At 49.1% G+C, this 20,979-nt stretch overlaps 1 protein-coding gene across 5 annotated transcripts in view; it reads right to left on the bottom strand.

The window, feature by feature from the left end:
- PKNOX2 (PBX/knotted 1 homeobox 2) overlaps positions 1-20,979 on the bottom strand; it is a 255,822-nt gene that overhangs the window by 85,255 nt on the left and 149,588 nt on the right. For all 5 annotated transcript variants that reach the window (XM_035009226.1, XM_035009225.1, XM_035009227.1 and 2 more), the window contains one exon: positions 10,118-10,224. The gene's annotated coding sequence lies outside the window, so the exon portion shown is untranslated. The remainder of the gene's footprint in view (positions 1-10,117; positions 10,225-20,979) is intronic.

Raw genomic sequence — 20,979 nt, 5'->3', positions numbered from 1 at the left:
ACCTTTCCTGGCTTCAAAAAGCTGCTGATATATTTTACAAACTGAAACAGCAATTTAATTCCCCCTGATAGCAGCAATTGTCCATTAGATCTTCCTACCAAGGAGCTTTAACAATAATTCCTTTCATCCGACTGCTTGCTTCTTCTTGATCTGAGAATCAATCCCATAAATAGCAGGCAAGAGTTTTCACATTACTCTCCCCCTCCAGCTTTTAGCATTTTGATGAAGATTCTCATCTCCTCTTAAAGCACTTCACAACTTGGCAATTTTTCCCCCTTTGGTTCCTTTAAACAAAATAAAACAAAAAAACAGAAAGGGAGGAAGCATGCCAGTTGTCAGGATAAGTACAGTCCTTGCATGTGTCTCACAGGTAAGTGCTTTGCACCTTTGCCTGCCTGGAGGCAGGGGGATGGCAGCAATGACCTCCGATGGCCACCCCCTAACCGCTCAAAGTGGGTGCTGCTCTGCCCCAGAGGGGCCCCACGATGGGCCCTAAATTTCACGCTCACCCACGGTTGGGTCCAGCTTCTGCCAGTGATGCTCAACTCCGAACATTTTCCACTTTCCAGGAAAGCCCTCCACTTGGTGCTGCATCTCAGGAGCGGGGGCCTGGAGGCCATGCTGCTGCCCTGGGGTGGGGTCCACGTGAAGGTTCTGTCCAGGAGCCTCTCCCTGGGCCTGTTGCCAAGTTCCCACCCATGGCTCAGGCAATTCTTGGACCTAGAGCTGGGATTCTGTCCCCTCTGTTTCATTGCCAGCCCCCTTCGGCTCTACCCAAATAGCATGAGTGGGAGAGGTGGGGAGGAACAGGGAAAGGAGAAAGCTAGAGGCCTTTCATTCAATTCTTTCTCTTTTATTTTAAACCTGCAAGCAGTCCCAATGATCAGGGACAGAGGAGAGAGCCCTCCAGTTCTTCCATGGCTAGAGTGGATTGCCAGGGCACCTGGGAGCCCCAGCCCGCTCCCCCAAGACGCTATCACGTGCTCTCTTGTCTGCACACACACACACACACACATGCACGCACACAGAGAAACAAATCTAAAAATGAACCCAGGGACTGAAATCCCCCTCGACAAACCTGATTCCCAGGTTTATTATTATTTGTCAAGAGCTGACGGCAGCCGCTGCTCGGAACAGAGCTGAGAAAACAACACGGGCTGGGCCCCTGAGGCTCACAACTCAACAGAGACAGAGGAACAGCTCAGATGCTGGGAAGCCCAGATGGAAGGAGCACTTCTGTTCTGGAAGGAGCCAAGCAGCCACCTCCCTGCTGCCCTATCTGCCTCCCTCCCTTTTAGAAATCTTTCTCTTCTCTGAGGCGGGCCCACAGGGAAGACAGTACTCCCAGGGACCTGGAGAGAGGAAGGAAAGCAGGGGAGGGCAGGGAGGGGGCTGGAGCCACAGGACTGGGGGGGGGGGTGGCATCCATAGAGATAAGGGACCCCAATTCCTATCCTGTCTGTCCCTTGTGATGCTCTCAGATTCTGCTGGAACCAGAGGCTCTGAAGAGGGTCAGCCAGGCCCCTTTTCTTTCTTAGGACTATACCATGACCTCTGGCTGGTTCCGTTTTCTAAAAAATTGCCTCCAGAAAAAAATAGTCAAGAGTCAGGGCTGTTGAAGCAAGTGGCTCTCTGAGCTCAGTTTATCATGGAAAAGCCACTCATCCCTGATACTTCCTTACCCAGCTAATGGATGTCCTTCCTCCCGAGGCCTTTGGGGTGGCCTAGGTGAGCCTGCAAGAAAAGGGAGGGACACCAGGCAGAGTCCACAGCAAAAAGGGCAGCTCGGGGAGGAAAGGCTGCCCAGGAGCCTCCCTCAAACTTGGTCCTCACGGCTGTTTGGAATGAGAGCAGGGACATTGGCTCTGTGTTCCTCATCTGTCAGGAAAGGGAGCCCCAGGGAAGGGAGGATGATGGCCACCATGTGCAAGAGAAAAAGTGATGCTGGGCAGTGAGCCCATTCCTGGGCATTGCCAACCAGACTCAAGCCTCAGCTGAGCAGACATGCCCTCTATCACCTTATGAAAGTTTTCCTCCATGCTTTTTGCTGGGCTTCTCATCTGCCATCAAGGTCTCTGTATTACACTCTCGTGTCCTTTCCTTCATCAAAACTTTGCTCAAAACTCTACTCTTCCGTGAAGCAGAAGTAGAGCATGGAAGCGTGAATGGTCAGTACGTGTGTTTCTATATTACGGGAAATCTGCTTCCCATCCACATGTCCCATCTTGCCCATTGAACCCTGTGCTCCCTGGTAGACAAGATCAAGGCCCTTCCTTGCGTTTTCTTTCTAGGGGGCAGAAATCCTGTGCCATATGATGTCACAAGCTCTATCTCCTTTTGGAGCTTGAATATGTACACAGTTACAATTCAATTTCACTGGCTTACTGTTAAAATGTGAAAGGACCAAACAAATCTGGAAAATATAGCTCTTCAAATTCCAGCAGTCATTCACACCTCAGGGAGAGCGAGTTTGTTTCCTTGGAGCAAATTTTGATTGGGGTGAGTTGGTAAGTGGACTGAATAAGAGCTGCTATTTATTGAGCCTTCCCCACGCCCCGGGGCATTTGCTAAGTTTCTGATGCAGATGACCTCGTGTATTTTTCCCAGACACCGTCTGGGGTAGGCAGGAGGGCTGTGCCCGACTCATGGATGTGAAAACTGAGGCTTAGAGTAGCTGAGGAAGTCTTGCAATGTGACCCATGGTCTGCTTTCAGAGTCTGAATGTTTAACCTAGACGTCTCAGGGTGGAGACGGGGAACGCCAGAAGAGGAGTGAGCCCCCCAGAAGTTGGGAGAAGTACAGAAGAGGCAAGGGTGATTGTGGAAACAAGCTACCGACGGAGTCGCGCCATTCAATCGGGCTGTCCTTTAACTTTCCCACACCCTGGATTTCTATGATAGCAGTCCACCTAAAGGTCTTCCGAATGCCGAATCTGGGCATCTGTAGCCCGTTAACACGCGCGGACTTTGCACCTTTGGATGGAGGCACCACTTGGAGAGCAGCCCGCTTCCGCCAGCCCCGCCAGTCTCGGACAGCAGCGTGGGCCCAGTTACTTCGATATTCCATTGTGGTTTGCTCTTGTTATTTCACAAGAGTGAGCGGAAGAAGGAACATCGGAAGTGCTGATGGCAGCGAGAAGAAGTAGGGGTCTCATGATCACCATGCCACTGAGACAAAGAGGGAAAACATGAATCGTGCTGAAAGAGACTGATACTGAATCTCCATCGTCGACTCACTGGACTGTGGGTTCAATTTCGAAGGGAAGGAATAAAATTAAAGGACACGTACGAAATGATAGGAATCTGTGGGGGAGGGCTGCATCAAAGGGGCGATGTGTAATTGGGAATTCGATTGTGTGCTTTAGCTGTCTGGGAGTCGGAGTCTGGGGACGCATGCTGTGCGAAAGCGGGGCCAGCCAGGGCCCTGACCCCACACTCCATGGTGCTGGGGCCAGGGCTCTGACTCACCACGACTGGGATTCCGTCAGCGTCTCCTTCCTGTCAGCCAGGACTGCGGGACCCTGCTGCGGCCCAGGTGGGGCCCCCCCAGGGCGGGGTGGGCTGGAAGGGAGCGTGCAGTCCGCTGTCCGTCTGCTCTCTGTGGCTGTCTCCGCTTGGACTTCTTTCCCCACCCGCCCCTGGTTTTCCAGGGACCACCCACAGCTGCAAAGAAGTGCCTGTTCTGGAGGGAAGTATGCCCATGACTCACAGGCTCAGAGGCACCTGGCTCTAGCTTTGGAAAGCCCATCCAGTTGAGCAGCATTGGCTTTTTCAAGTTGTGGCAGGCCATCCATAGGGGGCATCCCGTCTCTTGTCATATGTCCCTGAGTTCTAGCTTTATCCCCCTGCAGAAGTCCCTTCCTGCTCACCCTCCTTTCTGTCTTCTTCCTCTCCCAGCCTGATGGATCCTGGGCAGCGGTCCGAACGGGTGACCAGTGAGGACATCTCTGCAGGCCAGCTGCGGGGTTGTTACCCACAGCCTCCCAAGCAGGCAGCAGCTAAACAAAGTGCAGAGGACCAGGGCTGTGTTCTCCTTCCCACTGGCTCCTGCCTGTCCCCTGTCAAGCCCCAGCCCCTTCAAACTCCAGCCTTGGAAAGGGGTCTGCAGTTCTCTGGCTTCTAATAGGGAAACCTTTAGTCATCTTCTGGCCCTTTCTGCTGTACTCAGGCACCAAGGAGAAGCGTTTCATATTAGCAGCAGAATCTTTGAATACTAGCAGCTTGTCTGAAAATTAGAACTCACCTCAAACCTTAATTCTGTTTTTTTTGCAATGCCAACTCGTGTTCTATCATTGAGCTCTCTTTCCTGCCTTTGATACAGAATCTTTGTGGCCTTGAAGTTCAAAATTGTGCCTCTACTTTCCCCTCTTCTCTCTCCAGTAAGAGGGGATGCCACTTCCCATGGCAAGGCAAGGACCAGGGGATGGAAGAAGAGAGAAGACAGTGGACTCTGGCTCTTAGAGACCAATTAGGATGCTCTGACTTAGATAGTGATCTTCTGGGATCTGAGCCCCTGTGAATCTGGATCTTCCAGCGTCTGGCCCTCTCAGGGAAAAGGAGGAAAGCATCTTGGCTCCCAGATCTAGAGGTTCTGTCCAGAGCAGGTTGGTCTGGGCAGTCAGGGAAGCTGCGTGTGAGGTGTCTGCTCCCAGAGCCAGTCTCTGGGGTGGAGAAGAGAAGCAAGTGGGAATTCTCATCCAAGATGCCTCCCCCAGGGCACAAGGTAGCCTAAGCCTGGGGCAGATCCAAGCTATCTATCGGTGGGGCCCTCTAATCTTTCTTCTCTTTTTAGGGCCTGGCTGTCTCTGGTCAGAGCATTTGCTGTGCAGGATTGCGGAGGGAAGTCTGCTGTCTCTTTGTCCTGGAATGTCATAAAAGTGAAAAAAAAAAAAAGATCTCACTTAATGAGACACTTGCCATGGTCAGGGATTATTTCACTAACGGGAGCTTTGTGTGGAGGTGAGCTGAGAAGGTAGAGGGAGCACAGATGAAGAGGAAAGGAGGCCCATTTAAGAATGATGGCGAAGGTCAAGGAGAGAGGTCCCTAAGGGGGACAGGCAGGGGCTGCTGAACAGATGAAAGGTTCAGGGAAATGTCTGTCGTGGGAGGCTGGCCACTGATGGCCCAACTGCCCAACCTCTGCCTTCCCCTCACTTCTCACTCCTCAGCTTCTTCCCCAATCCCAGGAGCAGCAGGGACTCAAGGCTCCAGGGCAGTTTGCCAGAGGACAGGCAGAGTGGAAGCATCCTGAGCAGTCATGAGGCCTGACCTCTCTGTTTGAACGAGAAAACTTGTCCAAGTCCACGTGGCGAGTTGAAAATAGGGACCTATGTAGAATCGGGGTCCCAAGCAACAAATTCGGCAAGCATTAATGGAGCACCTACTATTCACCAGGCTCTGTGCTGGGCAGTGGAGTTTCCAGGAGGAAACAGAGCCAAGTGAGCAGGATAAACAAAGAAATAATGAAATGACAATTTCCCTGCGCTGAAGCAAGACAGGTGACTTCAGAACGAAAATGGTCCCAGGGTGTGAGCACGGTTAATGAAAAAAAGAAAGGAGCAAACAAAATCTCAAGCCTCAGCATACAGTGGTGACGTTTTCGAACTTGTAAAAGCAAAGCAAACTGAAAGTTTTCATAAATTCTCATTGCAAGATCGGAAATAGGAAGATGGTAGAATAACGTCTTTGAAACCTAAGAGAAACAGGTTTTGAACATGGGATTCTGAACTCCATCGGAAGATCAATCAAGTTTGAAGGTAAAGAAAAGTCTGTTTTGGACACCTAAGAACTGAGAATTTATTTCCCACTCATCCGTATCAGAAATAATTAGAGGTGGTATTCCAGTAAAACAGAGGAATCAGAGGAAGGGGACAGCATCCACGCAAGACATGGCGGCGGCCCAGCGGGAGCCAGCGGGGAGGGAGAGAGCTGGGGAGGCGGGGAAGAGGGGCAAGCAGTACATGTGGGGGCTCTCAGAAGATTCTCCTGCAGCGGCCAAGTTGTTATGACAGACGGTTCCGTTTCCTTTCCCTTGGTCAAATCACGCTATTTAGTTCTGTGGTTGGATAATATTTCCATCTTATGATCAACCTATAGTTGGAATGCAAAGGGAACTACAGTGATAGACTGTAGATCTTCTAAATCTGTAAAGCTACTATTATACTAAATATATATCACTTAGAGTTCATTATATATAACACTATGTGCTATATAGTATATACCACACAATATATAAACACACTGTATTCTATAGAATACTATATAATAAACATAGTGTCAAATATGGCTTAATAAAAATTATCAAACTAATCCAAATTGGAAGGGGAGAATGTGTGCTAATTTTCCCGGCTTTCATAGCAAGGAGTGAATAGATAAATACACAAATTAAAAAGAGGGATTTAAGTATATTATATAACATAGTAAACACCAGCCACCAAATAACTAAAATCAGAGATTGTTCATTGTCGTTGACTTTGGGTCATTTGGACCTTGTGGATAGAGGTAGGGGAAAGAAGGGACCCTTTTTATTCTATTTTATATCTCTTACACTGTTTTTCCCTCATGTACATACTTTACTTCTAATTTTAAAAATACCTAAAATAAATAATGAAATGTCCACAGAAGAGAATACTATGCATCAGTTAAAAACAATGGAGTCAATCTATTTTGACCTGGAAAGCTGCCCATTACATAGGCCAGGTTAAAAAAGCAAGTTTTTAGAACAATATGTAAAACATAATATTTAACTGTGGTTCGCCTAAGCACCCGAACCGGTAAAATACAGTCCCTTTCTATGTTCTCCACCCTATGCCAAGGGGCCTGCTTTTGGAAGTCTTCCTTGTCTCAGATTTTTATAAGATTCCTCTCTGGTTTTGCCAAAGGGAAGAGCTATTTTATGTATGTTTCAAGTAACAAATGTCAGTTTTTGATGATACGTGGTCAGTCCCAAGACTGGCCTGGATGAAGCTGCTTGAGATGAAAGCCTTCCACGCGGATAACAGGCTGAGAGGAAGCTTCTAGAGAAGGAGCATCTGAGCCTTACAGATGTCAAGACTGAAAGGCACCTCGGAGAGTGCCTGGCCCACCTCCCTCATTTCACAGATAAAGGACATAGGTGGGGCCTGATAAAAGGTCACTCCAGTGAAGTTGTGTCCAGAAAAGAGAAGTGGGCTGTTGAAAGTCAGAGTCGGGAGCCAGCTCAGGAGAGGTGGAAGGCTGGAACGGAGGCCTGAGGCCAAGGCATGGGTGTGTGGGAGGGGGTGGGAGGTCCCCTTCAGGAGCTGTTCAGGGTGCAGATGGCTTGACTTGGAGGGGAGACCTGGCAGAATCAGACCAGATCACCCTTCCTTAGTGTCCCCCGTAGCTGGAAAGACAGCTCTAATGTGGACAGGAGGAAGCATGTTGGGGCTCCTGGGGAGGGGCGTGGTGAGGAGCTGACCTTTACGGGGCATTTATCGAGGGCCAGCTGCTGGATGAGGTGCTTTCTCGTACATTATCTCATTTAATCCTCAAAGAAGCCTTCTAAGGTAAATACCATTATCCCAATTGCATAAAGACAATGCTGGTCAGAAAACTTAAGTCACTTAACTTGCCCCAAATCTTACAGCCAACGAATAGCAGAGCTAGAATTTGAATCTGGGTGTGTCTGGTTCCAAAGTGTTGGCCCAAGAGATCAGAGGGCTTCATGAAATATAGGTTAGCCAATTGTAAGAGGAGAAACGTCCTTCCCAAACTGCAATACAACTAATCCTGTTCCCTTCCTGAGCCCCGCCTGTGTGATCAGTCCCTCTACCCAGTCCATGAGTATCCAGGCACACCGGCTGGCTCCTGGGGACTAGGATTTACGCTTCACCAACAGGGCTCTGAAAATTCCCACCTCGGAGGGTACGAGTGCAGGGAAGAGGAGGGAAGCTGGAGTCCCGAATTCTAGGTTTCGAGGTGCTCAGCCGCACACCTGTCCTCCACCAACCTCAAGGGCACGCTGATGGCTCTTGCGGGCCCCTCCGATGCTGCCCCCTGTGTCTCCCTAGTTACCTCTGCCTCCACCGAGCCTCTGACTACAGGGGGAGGCAGGCAAGCCCAGGAGAGTATGTCAGTTAGGGTTTGTCGTTGACACGTGGAGATCATTAACGAAGCTTATTTTTAAAATTGTAATTGCAAAATGTAAATGCTCCCCAAACTGATGTGTAATTGCTACCCCCTCCGCCCCAGCCCTTCCCCTCTGGTGCCAGCTTTGCAAGGAGAGAATTAGAAAATAAAAAGGGGGTGGATTATGTAAGCAAAACGATTTTAAAAAAAGAGAGCGAGAGAGCTAAGAATTTAAGCGAGACAGCTGGTGGTTCCTCTGATTGCCACACTTCCAGCGTTAGCTGCAAAAATTGTCCTTGCCGACTGCACCTATCCCAGCAACGGGGTCAACTGTGTTTAGTGCCTGGAACGGACCAGACTGGCACTCAGCAAGAGAGTCCGGTGGGCAGTGGGGGGGGGGGGGGGAGGGAGAGGGACGGGGAGGTCAGGGGGCCATGTGAGGTCGCCTCTATGTCATCCATGGAAACTTCCCCTCCGATGCAAAGACACAGCCTCGGCAGGCGTTAGCAGTCCCTCAACCCGTTTCCATCCTTCCCTTTATTCTAGCATGTCTAGAATAAATAGGCATGGTCTGGCCTGTTTGGATTCGAGCATCTGCAGCCTTGGCGTGGAGAGAAATAGGACTCTACTGAGTAGTCAGCAAGAAGCAGCTCAGTGCGATCGCCAGGCCCTGAGAAAGCCACTGGACTTGGTGACAACACCTGTCCACCCTGGTTCACCAGGAGTCTCTAACCCTGTCCCTTTTTTCTCTTTCTTTTCTTTCTCTCTTTTTAAACCATCTCCCCACCTTCTTTAAACCCTCACCACAACTATGGTCTGCAGCGATCTCCCTTTCACATTGCTGTGCACACAGGCTCCTAAAGGTGTTGAAGAGATTGTCAGCCTGTCCCTGAAATGGGCATTGCTGAACCCACACTCAGGATGAAGCCTTGAGCTCCCTACGTGTGCCTTTTTCTCCTTTCCTCTGGCTTTTACCTCTAGGAGCCACAGCATGCTTCAGCATGCTCCCCACTCCTTCATACACCTAAAACACAGAGCTCCCCAAATGGCCAGAAGGCATAGGAACCAGGACAAGCTTTGGGGGCCAGTTCTGCTGGTATGCTCCTCTGTAACGTCTGTGGCCTTGCTAACTTGGGGAGCTGGCCCCAGGAACGTTCGCCTTTCTGGTTCACTGTCCCCTCTCCCTCTCTCCAGGGAAACCAGCTTTTGTGAGGAATTGGGCAATGATGACTGCCCCCAAAATGAAAGCTGATGACCTGTAAGGTCACGGCAGGCCCGAGACAGCAGGGAAACTTACGAAAGTCCTGGGCAGTGTCCTCTGGGGTTGGGGCCCCATCTCACCATAACAGATCCGGCCCTTATCATGGCATAGTGGAAAGAAAGAAGGGTTGTTTTGGATACCTGGATTTCTAAATCCCTGCCTATACTGATACTTAATGTCTTTGAGATCATGAAGTTACTTAAGGGGATTTAAAAATCCCTATCTGATAAGAGGATTAAATGAGATTCTCCATTCAAAATGCCTTACACATTCTAAAGAACTATTTCTCAGAGTTCATCAGAAACACCTGGAATGCAGTTTCTTCTGTGTTCATCAAGAACACTCGGGGTGCAGATTCCCGGTCTTAACCTCAGCTTAGAAACTCAGACTCTGGTGTGAGGTCTTCTTAACAAAGACCCCCCAGGCGAGTCTTAGGTGATAATGCTTGTTCCGGAAGGTTATACAAAGGTTATCATCATCGTGGATGTAAGCAACAGCCCATCCAATCGGCATCGGCATGGACAACACTTTATTGTTCCCAGACTACGGAGAAGAAAAGAGGGGTGCGGGGATGAGGCACAGCTCTGGCCCTGTCCTCAAGGAGCTGAGGAGGAAGGACATGAGAAAAATAACACAGTACTGGGGGTTCCCAGCTTGTATACGCTAAGTGCCAGCTAATGTGATGGCTGCTTTTCGAGGTTTTCAGAAGAAAAGATCGTCTGCCTGGAGGGTTTCACTCTGTGTTTAAGGATGGAGGAGCATTTCTTACTGTTCGGGTGATCCTGGCGGACTCGAGGATGGCTCTCAGGAGACTCACTCCCTCTTCTCACTCCCAGCTGGGCCAGAAATTCTTCCTGTCAGCTAGTGTCAAAGCACCTATAGAAAAAAGGGCAGAGCAGCTCTCAGAAGGGATTAGAGGCCCCGGGCGATCAGAGAACAAGGGGGCACCCACTCTGGCTCCAAGTGATATATGCCATCTGCTCTAGGGACCCCCCCCCCGCCATATTTACGATGTCAGTCTTTCTCCTCGGTGTGGCTGCTCAGGCCCACCGAGCCATTTGAGAGCCCAAATCCTCGTCACACAGTTGCAAGTGCCCTGTGGTCACCTGTCTGGTTTCCTGATATCAGTTGTACACGTGGCCCTCTCTCCCCCAAAGTGTGGACAGGTCTCTGAGGGATTCTGGGCCCTGAGTAGGGCGGGGCTTCTTGTTTTAAACTGTAGGAAACTCAAAGGAAGGGTAGCAGTCACACCTGTTCAGATGTGCGGTTGAGTTGGATCCTTTTCCAAGGGCAGGCTTTGGCTGAGGGTCTGGGGAGACGTTAATGGGTGGGGGGAAGGGGGTCTGTGGGCAGCAGGGAGGAAGAGTCAGGAGGGCACTGGACCCCAAGCAGAGACTGGTAGTGAAGGACAGCCTTGGCCTAAAGTCGGCTTTGGCTGGACTACTTACTGATTTATTTTTAGATTGAAGGGAATTCTTTTGGTTCTCAATATTTGAAATAAACCAAGACGTTTAGAAACTGGGGTCGGTGGTCTGCACTGTTCTAAGGCCTGGCCTGACACTTCCCAGACACTCACATTAGTTTTCTCCTTACGGATCGAGTTGTTAATTTGACCCCAAGGAGGCTGCATTTGGGGTTAGGATGGCAGGGTCATGGGAGGGAGGGGGGAGGAGGGGGCTTGATGCCCAGGCTGCATTTTCAGGGCAGCTTCGGGGAGCACTTCCAGCCAAGAGCCCCAGCCTTACAAGCCGAGGTAAATGCATCTTTAACTTTCACAGTTCCTTCCTAGTTAACACCATCTTAGTCTCCTTGTAAAAACACATTTGCACCTCAGTAAAGAATGTAATTAACTAGTGACATGACAACAGGAGGAGCTAAACAGTGGCCTGGGCTGGGAGTTGCAGTGGGGAAATGGAAATTCAGACATTTGCCTGAACAAGACTTTCCTGCCTTCCTTCCAGTGTGTGTGTGTGTGTGTGCATGCGCACACCAACACACGCACCACTGGGGGTGAGGGTGGCAGAGACAAAGCACCCGGATCCTGAGGGGGTACAAATTCTCGCCTGCAGGAAAGAGTAAGCTGGGGCATGCCAGGAGGACGGGATGAGCTGAGAGAAGCTTCCAAGATAGGGAGGTTGGTTAATGAATTTCCATTAACAAAAGCTTACTGGGTTGACAACAAACCCTCTGCCCACACCCCAGACTCCTCCCGAGAGGAGCTGAGGAATAGAGACACATTCAAAGCAGCAGGAGGGTCAGGCCCCCCTGGCCAGTGCCAGCCCTGGGACAACCACACAGAGAGGCCCAAGGGATCAGGACCAACTAAGGGAGGACGTGTCCTGAGCACCAGATTACTCTTGTCCCACTCTCCACACCCCAAGCCTGTTCCTTCTCCCTGGGGCCGTGGGTGAATTCTGTGAATGGCTCCCAGTTCTCTGGCCCCCCACCCCCCAGGCTGCAAACCCAGGAGACGTGTCCTATTCTTCCTTCCCTGAGCCCCACCTCATTTCACTCTGCCACCACTTCCCATCCCTTTCCCATCAGGGCAGAAGATGGTCTTCCCTCCTTTCCATGCCCAGTGACACAACCAAGGGTGGGTCCTGTCCCTGGCCATGCCTGCCAGGCCCCTCGTCCTCCCCACAGTTTGCCCCTCCAGCTTGTCAGCTGCCTCCAGACTGAGCTTCCCAGGCAGACGCCCTCACTCTGCATCCATCCCGGGCCCCATACGAGGCAGGACCCCACTACTCCTGAGGGGTTTGCTGCGGTGTCAGCTCCTTCCCCAGAACTTTCAGTGACTCCCTACTCATCAAAGGCACCAACAAGGGTTCACTGATGGCATTTTACCAAGTGCAGCCTTCAAGGTGTCTGCAGTCTGGCTCCAAACCACCCTGCTGGACTCTTTCTCTCCAGTACCCACAGGCTCTCTGCCCTCCATCCAAACACAAGCATTTCCCATTCTCCAAACCTGTCCAGCAGCTTCCCGCTTCTCCTGCGGCCCCAGTTCTATATTTCTACCTGACAGGACCTTAGCGATTCTCCAATATTCAACTCAAACATTCTGGCTCTTTCCTCTAGAACCACAAGTAATTTTACCTCCTCTGTGTTTCCAAGTAACATGCTGTTTATCATTCTCTGGAAGCTCTTGCCACATTCTGTTTCATGCTATAGTTATCTTATGTATTTTTCATCTCTTTCCAAACTGTAAGCTCCTCATGGGCAGAGGCCCTGTCTTATGCCTGTAATTTTTCAGTTTACAAAGGACTTTCATATATAATAACTTCTTTAACTCTTAAAGCAACCTATAAAGGTCATTGTTTTAATATAACTTAATTTTCATTATCATTACAAAACAATATATGATGATTAGTACAGAACAGATAAGAGGGAGAAAATTTAAGTGAGTTGTAATCCCACAATACGAAGATAACCACAGTTAATATGTAGAATAAAACTCTTCTTTCTTAAAAACAGGATCATACTATATAGACTGTTCTGTAGTCAGCTTTTTATATTTGTAACATATAAACACCTTTGCATATAAGGAAAATATACATTATAATCCTAGTGGTTAAATGACATTCCATTTATGGATGTACTATAATTATTCAGCCAAATTTCCATCATTTGTTGTCTAGATTATTTCCAGTTTTTGCTATTATAAATAATGCCCATTCTTATAGCTGAATTTTGCTCCAGACTTGATCATTGTCTTAGAATAAGCTTCTAGATGTGGAGCTGCCAAATCCAAAGGTATGTTCACTTTTTAAAAATTTTTACGAATTACTTATAGGAAGGTCACACCAATTTACATCCTATCTGCAATGTATGAGGGATGCCTTTTTCTTTGCCAGGTGGTTGTTTCCATTTTACAGATGTGGATAAGGAGGCTTAGGAAGGTCAGGTACTGGGCTCGCCTCAAAAACCAGCCAGCAAGTGGCATGTCTTCTGACTCCAGACATTAACATTTTGCGATTCCAACCTCCCCCCTTGTCTTTGCTCTTGTAGTTCTTACCCATCCAGAGAGATTGCCTGCAGGAGTAAGTGCTGAGTAAATGCTGGGCTCCCGGAAGAAAGCAGGGGTGGATATGCCCTGAGTTGTGGGGTGGGCCGTCCCTGGGAGCTCTGCGGTTGTCAGGCTCCCCTGCCTCATTTCCCAGGTGTCTGGGGCCGACTTGGCAGATGGAAGCTCTGTTCTTGGGGAGCTTTTTACTCTTCCTTCCTCCCCTCCTTGGACCCATCTGGGCAGGTGCACATTGCTTCAATTTAGCCTCCATGTATTATGAACCTACCATGTACTGAGGTCTGGGCATACAAAGATCACACACACACACACACACACACACACGCTCTCCCTGGCTTCGAGGTGCTCACAGTCTAGATAATAAGGAAATAATTGTACCTTCCCATGTGTGGCTACTGCTGTTTCTGGCTGCCGCCCTCACCACCCCCTCCTCTGCCCAAGTCCACAGTGTAGGGGTGGGGGAGAGAGAGGGTCTGGGTCAGGTTGTGGAAGCATGGAAGCCCTGCCTGCTGGCTCCTTCAGCCTCTAATTGTGTCCTTTCTTCTTTTTTTTTAAGGTTTTATTTATTTATTTGTCAGAGAGAGAGATTGAGAGAGAACAAGCAGGAACACAAGCAGGGGGAGTGGGAGAGGGAGAAGCAGGCTTCCGCCGAGCAGGGAGCCCGATGTGGGGCTTGATCCCAGGACTCTGGGACCATGACCTGAGCTGAAGGCAGACGCTTAACGGCTGAGCCCCCCAGGCGCCGCTTGTTGTATCCTTTCTGACTGAGGGGCCCGAGCTCCTTCTCCATGTCCTGGTGCAGCCACAGGCTCTTCCGTGTCTGTCTGTCTTTCTGCTCTAGCTCTAGCTCTGCCTCTAACCGCCACCCCTAAGGTGGCACTGAGGGTCCGGAGCCCTTCAGACAGGAGCCACGGCCACAGTAGAGACGAGGAGCCGACCCTGCCCCCGCGCAGGCATTAAGGACACATTTGAGGGAGGAGGGACGGTCTGAGGCAGGAGGGACGGTCTGAGGTGACAGCCACATGCCCCCATGCGGGGCACCGCTGCAGGGCTACAATGTACACAGATTTCTCCTTTCCTAGAACTGACAACTACCTAGTTCCCAACAGCCTGGAGAAAGCTTCCAGCTTAGTAATCTCCGTTCTGTCACTGTCAGCGACTCCTCTGAGCATAAGGAGGGCAACGCACATGACAGAAAGTGCTGAGGAGAATGAGAGACGGTCTGGGGTCGGGGGGCGTGGAGAGGAGACAGCTCGGGGGTCGCGGCCCCCCGTCCTATCCGGGCGCAGCTCTGGGAGTCCCGCTGTCTCTCCACACTCACGCCTGCCTTGCCTGAGGGAGGGGCCGGAGTGTCCCGTTTTCCATCTTGGCCAGAGAGACACACCACCCTCCCTCTTGTTGCCCTACGAAATCCCTCCCCTCTAGAGACTAGCGTGCGGCCTGCAACACTACCAGCCCGGTCCCGAGGACTTGGGCTTAATTAACAGGCAGTCTGACAGGCAGGGAGGCAGACAGAAAGAGACAGAGAGAGAGAGAGAGATGGATGGGAAGACATGGGCCCTGGGTGACCCGATGGCCCAGATGGTTTCAGGGACAAAGAAGGAGGGAGGAGTTTCATCTTGAAGATGAAGTCCCTTCTGTCCCTACAAGATCTCGCAGCCTCCACTCCTGGTTCTCTGGCTCTGGTCAGGCCCTTCCCGGCCTGTTCAGGTTTTAAACCAGGGCACCCTCTGACAAGACGGGCAGGCTTCCCCAGAGAATGCCTTTGCCTGTTTTGCCAACTCGTACTTTTTGCAGATGAACAGGACAGGGGTGAACCCTGGGCCTCTGAAGTCTCTGGCTAGAAGTCTACACCAAAGGCCCGTCTCCTGTCCACTTTGAGAAAACTGCCCCATCCTGTATCTATTCCAGGAGCAAAAAACATCAGAGTCGTTGTCTTCTTTGGCCTAAGAGCCTTGAAAGAGCCTGTTCTTGCTCTGGAACCCACCCCCAGGGCCTATTCTGGCATGAGTGCGGTGATGGAAGGACCCTCAGGCACCTCCCCAATGGCAGACATCTGTGAGGGTCTAAGGCTGCTCTCACCTCCTTGCTGGGGTGAGAAAGCCAAGGAAGCATGGCAGCTCGTTCAAGCCTGGCTATGGGTTTGCTAGGTGATGTGGGTCAAAACACTTCACCCTTTGAATTCTCTGTTCCATCATCACTATCCTCATCATCAGTCTTCATCATTGTACACCAAAAGCTGGACCTGACAGTGTGATCTCATTCTCTGACTGCTCTGTATCAGCTGTTGAACTCACCTATCCCAGTGAAAGCCGATGTGGGGCTCGATCCCAGGACCCTGGGATCATGACCTGAGCCTAAGGCAGACGCTTAACTCACCTATCCCAGTGAAAGCCTCACATATCACCAGAGCAACAAGGCTGGTCTCAAAGAGACCAGATTCCACTCCTCTAGGGAGAGAGGGCCTCCTTGGAAGCTAAGATGATTTACAGACTCGTTTATACCGATTCTCCCCTGCTCAAAAATGTATAATGGCTTGCCAGGGCCTAAGAAGGCAATATTCGAATTTCTTAGCTTCCATTTTGTCCCCCATAATCAGCCCAAACCTACATCTCCTACCGAATCCCCTGGATCTTTCCAACCCAAACGTATCTCCAGCCAGGCTAGGCTGCCACTGTCTCACGACCTAGCGCACACCATGCCTGAGCCCTGTGCCCCCGTGGCTAGGCCACGTGCCCTTCTGGAGGGTCTTTTGCTCCCCTTTCCTCTCTGGTGTCCAGCTCCATCAAGGTCCTGCAGTTACTCGGGTCCCCTTTCCTCAAAGACCGGCTCAAGGCTTGCCTTTCTCTGATCTTCAGCAACTGAATGAAGTCAACCTCTTGCACCCCCACCCTGTAACTCAGGCTTACTCTATTTTGTGACCTTCTGCTTTCTGTGTTAATCTGCATCTCCTCAATGGCATCATATGTCTTTGAGGACAAGATCTGTGTCTTCTATTTCATTTATCCCTGCCATCCATACTTAGGTTAGTACTGTGTCCTTGTAGATATGGAAAGTATCATTCCTGTCACATGAAGAGGGACCGTTACTGGAAAATACTAATTCAGATGAATGCTTAATCAGTTCAGTTGAAAGTTTGCTATTTAGTTATCATTATTTATTGCCAAAGGCATTCGAATTCTCTGTATTTCAATGGATCTCTGAATGAAGAGCTTTTGACCAAACTATGGATTATTTCAGAGGACTCCTGCACTAATACTAATAAATGAATGTGGAGGGATAGTCCAGCAGAGTGGAAGAGGCTTTTTTTTTTTTTAAGATTTTATTTATTTATTTGACAGAGAGAGACACAATGAGAGAGGGAACACAAGCGGGGGGGGGGGGGGAGAGGGAGAAGCAGGCTTCCCGTGGAGCAGGGAGCCCGATGCGGGGTTCGATCCCAGGACCCCGGGATCATGACCTGAGCCGAAGGCAGACTTTTAACGACTGAGCCACCCAGGCGCCCCCTGGAAGAGGCTTTGAAGTCAGACAAACTTGGATTCAAATCCTAGAGCTCACTCTTCCTAGCTGTGTGACTTCTGTAAGTCTTGGTTTTCCTATTTCTGTAAAATGCAAACAATAATCGCTAACTGACAAATTATTAGGATTTTGTGGTATTACATCACCCATGTGATGTGCCTAGCATATAGTAAAGTATTCAGCCCTGACCCAGACTAGACTTTCATAAATGGTGACTATCATCATTAATGACAATGATGGTAATGACAGTTTGCACAGATCTTGTTTGGCCAAATCCTACTCATCCTTCAAGATTCAGCTCTGTAACATTGTCTCTCCATAACCCTGTATTGCACACAGGGTAAGTCATTCCCTCCTTTCTGCTCCCCTAATAACTGGGACCATATCTCTTATACAATAAAGTTCAAAATTCTTAGCCGTGAAGTCCAGGCTCTATCTCACTAAATGATTGTTATATGCTCCTATAGGTGTCCCTCCCATTACACTCTGAGCTTCCTGAGCAAGTTGCTCCTCACATTTGTGCTTCCAGCTCTGGCCCACCATCAGGCTCGATGTGTATTTATTAAATGAGGTAATGAATGGATGAATAGGAATGCCAAAGGCAGTCAAGAGACCTGGGCAGAATCTGACCAGAAACAAATTAGAGATTGGTGATTGGGACTCCATCATGGAGAGCAAATGTCCCTTTCAACGCAACTAAGACCAGCCCTTAACTTTTCCAGTGGGATTTCCTTTCTTGGAGAAAACTTCAGACCCATTGGAAACACTTCGAATATCTCTGCAAAGCCCTGCCTGTCTCCATCCTCCCTTTCTGCTCAGCTGGGCTCAGCCCCTTCTCTGATGACTCCCCTGCAGTTCCTTTCCCCAGGGCTCGGACCCTCCAGCCAGTGAGCCCCTGCTCCCTCCTCCAGCCAGCCTGCTGAATGACCATGGTTCTGAGACAGCCTTCTCAGCCCCGAAAGATCTCTCCAGAAGCAGAAAATAAGTGCACCTTGGCACAAGCTATAACCATTTTTGCCCCACCTGGAGTGAACTACATTTTCCTCCTCTCTAGCTCCTCGGCCACACCTTAGCTCAGCAATAGCCTCCTAATGGCCCTCCTAACAGGTCTACTCCATCCTCCTCATGGCTGCTGCAAGGATGGTTCTAGAAGCCTAGAATATCCTCTGTGCTATTCTTTTAGCTCTTATCCCACCAGATTGTGGTTGTCTGTTTGCCACTCTGTCTACCTCACTAGATTATATCATCCTAAACTGAGTCTCAAACCTATATATCTCTGCAGAACACAATATGTATTTTGGACATATTGGGTGTGCAATAAATATTTGTTGAATAAAGGAATTAATAAATGTCTATATTCAGCAGAGGATATATACACACAACATGCTAATGTCCTTTACAAAGAGCTATGGTATCCAGTTTGTTATTTAATTCTTGCAACAGTCCTATAAAGTAGGTATTATTAGTCCTTTTTTTAAAAGGGGAAACTGAGGTTAGAAAAGTGACTTTGTGACTTGCCCAAAGTCACAAAGCTGGGTAAAGAGTGAAGTGAAAGCGCAGAGCCCTAGGGGTTTCATGGTGACCTCCTCAGCACCCCTGTCCACCTGCCCACCTGCCACGGTCCGCCCAGCCAGGGAAAGGATGCAAAGAGGCTGAGCTGCTTCAGGTCGGCCTCACTTGGGAAATAAACAAGAAGAATTCTTCTTCTCATCATTTGGTGAGTCGCTGACATTTTGTTTGACAAAGAATCTAGGAAAAGCCTCTCCTGGGACTAGTTTTGGGACTAGGCTGTGATAATATTGCTTTATTGAAAAAGGATGCCAGGAACTGAGCTCTGGATGGCCTTTTACATGGAGTAATTTATGCAGGAAATGAGAAATAATTTTTTTTAAAGAAACACACATTGAACTGCACATGGTCACAAAGATAGGAGGGATGACAACACACACACACACACACACACAAACACACAATCCCAGAAACACGGTCACAGACCCACAAAGGCACAAACTTCAGTTACCAGTCATGATCACAGCCACACACCCCGTGTAAGAAGTCAAAAGATTCCCAGTCACACCAGTACAGAGCTCTTGCAAGTGGGTGTACCCACTTGCTACACAGTCCGATGGCTCTGGCTTTCCCTTTCAGGCCCTCCAGGGGAAACTGTGATTTCCCCCACACATGTAAATTTCAGCCATTAAGGAATGCACAGGAAGCATGACATTGAAAAATTTAATCTCTCTGTGCCCCCCTTACCTTCTCGGGGGCCCTGTTCCCTCCTGCAACCATCATGCTGCCTGTGGAGATGCTGCCAACCTGATGAACTGCCCCTCAAGCCACAAGTCCCTACTCCCAGAGAGTTACAGCTCGGGCCTCACAGAGGTTTCGGTCCTAACCGGCTCCTGGAGGACAGCAAAGGCATGATAACAAGGACGAGAAATGAAATGTCTGTAAAATTCTCATTCAGATGCCACTCAGAAACGAATCTCAGAAATGGAAGGGATGGTAAAAGGATTGATTTTAAAATGCTTCCCTCCCTAGGCTGGTTGTGAAGGGTTGGGATTCACAAGGATATCTGAAAGTCAGGAATTCTCTTCCGTCCATGGGGATTTTGACCTGGGTTCTGAGCAGAGCCCATGATCCCCGTCCTGGTGGAATTAACAACTGAGATACTCAGAGAGACTAGAAACTGCACCTGGAGCCAGGACACCCGACTTCTAGCCATAACTTTCCTATTAGCTCTGGATGTGACTGTTGGCACGTCACTTCCGGGGCCTCAGTTTCTCTACCTGTAAAGTGAGGAAGTTAGGACCAGATTGTTACTTCTGTCAGGGTCTCATCAGAAGGCCCCTTGCTCTGCCTTAGCCAAGTGTTAGTGAGATTGTGTACACCTCTGTATCTGCACGGTGATTTATACATCCCGAAGCATATCCAGCCACATCCATTAGGTTCCTGCGCGAGCTTCATAGTAACTTTGTGACGTTGGCAGTGCTGAAATCAATACACCCATTTTACAGATAGAATAATCAAAACTAAGGCTTAAGGTGTCTTGGCCAAGGCTGCAAAAAGATCAGTATTGATTCAACTTACACGGAATTCAAATCTTTCGAATATCACTCTCTATTTAAAGGGAAAAACGTGCACAACATACCTTGAAAACCCTGGAGTTTGCTCCGGAATATATTTTTTTCTATTGCCTGTCTTGGACTTGTTAAATAACGGCTGTGACTTTAAAGCCCCTGGTGCCTTTTTGCATGGCTTAGGATGAGGCCCAGGGCAGATGTTCTTTCACTTAGGAAAAAGATTTAACCATCCTTTGGCTACTAAAGTAGGGCCTAGTCTGGGAGGGGAAAGATCAAAGAAAAGGGAACTCAGTTGTCATTCGCTCACTCAACAAAAATTTATTGAGTTCCTGCTATGTGCTAGGAACAGTTCATAATTGTTAAAAAAAAAAAAAGATAAAAATCTCAGCATTCACAGAGCTTACATCCTGGTTGGGGGAGGGTGGAGATGAGAGTGGTGGACAGGTGATATAACAAGACACATAAATAAAATATACAGTGTCAGATAATAAGGGCAAAGCAGAAAAGGTAAATGGAAGGGAGTCGAGCGTTTGGAATTTAAAGTTCCCCACTAACTTCCTGGGGAAACGAAGCCAGGGCCTCAAACATGAAGTGTGAAACTCAGCAGAAGAGAGCAGAAAGAAGGTCCCAGCAAGAAGGTGGGCAGACCAGACTGTGCAGGAGAAAATGGACAGTGAGTTTCCTTCTATGCAGATGGGAGAGGGATCTGAAGAACATCTGTGGAGCTTAACTTACTCCGTCTCTGTGCCAGAGGCCCCCTCTGGCCTCTTCTCCTGGCAGAGACCACGCCTGGGTAAGTGAGGCCAAAGGGGTGTCAAAAAGCTCAGTAATGAAGATAAAAACTGGATCAATAAAAGTGTGCTGCCTAGTCATATTGTAATGTGAGGCAGAAGGAAGAATCCGTAAAACCGATCCTGTCATCATTTAAAAGCCTTTGTGTTTTGTGTCTCATGTATTTTGTCATTGATCTCGATTAAAATTTTTTTCTTTCATTAAAATAGTATTTCT

Source organism: Mirounga leonina, unplaced genomic scaffold (assembly GCF_011800145.1).
Source record: "Mirounga leonina isolate KUSES-001 unplaced genomic scaffold, KU_Mleo_1.0 Mir_153, whole genome shotgun sequence".
NCBI lineage: Eukaryota > Metazoa > Chordata > Mammalia > Carnivora > Phocidae > Mirounga > Mirounga leonina.
This window is presented reverse-complemented; position numbering and strand designations above follow the sequence as displayed.